This window comes from Salvelinus namaycush, chromosome 22 (genome assembly GCF_016432855.1).
Source record: "Salvelinus namaycush isolate Seneca chromosome 22, SaNama_1.0, whole genome shotgun sequence".
Classification (NCBI taxonomy): Eukaryota; Metazoa; Chordata; class Actinopteri; order Salmoniformes; family Salmonidae; genus Salvelinus; species Salvelinus namaycush.
In genome coordinates, this window is record NC_052328.1 from 7,537,604 (window position 1) to 7,540,548 (window position 2,945).

Genomic DNA, 2,945 nt, shown 5'->3' on the forward strand with positions numbered 1-2,945 from the left:
TGGACTTCTTGACGGGCTGCCCCCAGGTGGTGAGGGTAGGCAAAAACACATCCGCCATGCTGACCCTCAACACGGGGGCCCCTCAGGGATGCGTGCTTAGTCCAATCCTGTTCTCCTTGTTCACCCATGGCTGAGTGGCCGCGCACAACTCCAACACCATCATTAAGTTTGCCAACGATACGACGGTGGTAGGCCTGATCACTGACGACGATGAGACAACCTACAGGAAGGAGGTCAGAGACTGGGCAGTGTGGTGCCAGGACAACAATCTCTCCCTCAACATCGGTAAGACAAAGGAGCAGATCGTAGACTACAGGAAACAGAATGGAGAGCACGACCCCATTCACATCGACAGGGCTGTAGTGGAGCGGGTCGAGAGCTTCAAGTTCCTCATTGTCCACATCACTAAGGTGCTATCATGGTCCAAATATCACAAGACAGTCGTGAAGAGGGCACGACAACCCCCCCCCCCCCCCCCCCCCCCCCAAGAGGCTGAAAAGATTTGGCATGGTCCCTCAGATCCTCAAAAAGTTCTACAGCTGCACTATCTAGAACATCTTGACTGGCTGCATCACAGCTTGGTATTGCAACTGCTTGGCATCTGACCACAAGGTGCTACAGAGGGTAGTGCGTACACCCCAGTACATCACAGGGCCGAACTCCCAGCCATCCAGGACCTCTATACCAAGCCCCAAAGACTCCACCCACCCAAGCCACAGACTGTTCTCTCTGTTACTGCACGGCAAGCGGTACCAATGCACCAAGTCTGGACGCAACAAGACCCTGAACAGCTTCTACCCTCACAGCCATAAGACTTCTAAACAAATGGCTACCCGGACTACCTGCATTGACCCTTTTTTTGCACTAACTCTCTTGCACTGACTATGCACACACACTGGACTCTACACACACACACACACACACACACACACACACACACACACACACACACACACACACACACACACACACACACACACACACACACACACACACACACGCTGCTGCTACTGTCTATCCTGTTACCTAGTCACTTTACCCCTACCTACTGTATATGTACAGTACATAGCTACCTCAATTACCTCGTACCCCTGCACATTGACTCAGTACTGCTACTCCCTGTATATAGCCACGTTATTTTCTACTCCCTATATATAGCCATGATATTTTTACTCTATATTTGTATTCGTAATTCACCCTGTATTTATTCCTCGGGTCACTATTTGGACCTGTAAGTAAGCATTTCACTGTCAGTCTACACCTGTTGTCTACGAAGCATGTGACAAATAAAATGGTGTTTTATTTACTTCTGGCAGTAACTCAAAACCCCACATGACCACAGAACATGACAGTAGCTACTCCCCCTTAAGTCAGTCCTAAGATAATTATAAGTCGACCTACAAGAGGGACTTCTCATAACTGTTTTTCCTTGACTTCCTTGTTCCTTTGAGTGTGTCTGTAAAATAAGTGGTTTTAGTCAGTGTTGTCATGAATGGTTGTTCTCTGAGTGTCACTTTGTCACTCCAGAGACGACAAGGGGGTCTACACACACAAACACACGCACAAGGGATGTGAATAACACACACAAACACACATATGCCTGCACATCCACTTATGCGCGCATACACAAATACAAATATGTGCACACACACACAGCCACCAACTACTTTGCTAAGTTGTGGTGGTGACAGTGAGGTATGTACTGACTCGTACTGTACGCTCCAAGACGATTGAGCCCCTATCATCACTAACCTTCGGCCCCCATTCAACAACAGGCTGGTGCCGACAACACACCTCCACCGAGACAAAAATACCCCCCCCCCCACCTCACGCTCCCCCTAGACCCGAAGTCTAACTGAAAATCCAGCTGCTTGCCTTTGAACCTCCAGCACCTTCTCTGTGTGTGTGTCAGTTACAGCTCTCTGGCCACTCAGAAAACTCCAGGATATGTGGAAGATGTGTTCTATCCTCCCTGAGTGTTTATGTCAGTCTGTTCTTTATATCACTCATTCAACTGTCCATGAGGAGTCCACAGTAGTCATGAGACAATTCAAATTCCCAGTGTCCCACAGGTGATGAGTCCTAGACCAACCTTCCCATGGAACAGTTAGACGCTCTTTAAAGCCCAACAAGATGTGTGCGCGACGAGTAATGCAGCAGCTCATGTGTGTGTTATATATATTTTTTAAATATATCTACTGAACAGAAAACATGGCGGCGTGTGTGTGTGTGTGTTGCGGTGCGAACCCAAACCAAGACAGCGAGGATTTACTGGAAGTCGGTGAGTTCATTTCTACACATTCCCGCGTGGTCTATAAATTACTGTTCTCGCACTGAACACACCACAACTAATTACTTCACCACCTCCCCATGTCCTCCACACTCCATCTCTATCACCTCTGTACATCCTCTCCTCCGCTCCATCACCACCGTCTGTCCTCTCCTCCACTCCTTCTTTCACCTCTGTACGTCCTCTCCTCCGCTCCATCACCACCGTCTGTCCTCTCCTCCCCTCCTTCTCTCTTCTCCTTACAGCTAAAGCAGTGTTTATCCTCTCCCGTGTGTCATATGGTTAGAAAAGAGAGTGCAGTATTCACAGTGGTGCTTTAGAATGGTGCCTGGTGACGGATAAGGAGGATGTGAGACTTGATCAGGGGGGATCATCTTAATTGAATTTCCTAAATTCCTTGCATCCTCTCTCCTTGTCTCCTTCTCAAAACCCATTGGAGGTCAGAGGTCGCGAGGAATCAAGGCAACGCAATTGAGATTCTCCCAGAGAGGTTCCAGCTCTCACTCAGACCCTGCCCAGGGATTACAATAATTTATTAATTCACTGATTTCTTTATTCATTCATTCCAGCCAAGACTCCTGCAATCACCTTTTATAAAAAAGGAGATAACTATTTATACAAAACTATAAAAGGCTATTAGGATTGATATAACTCT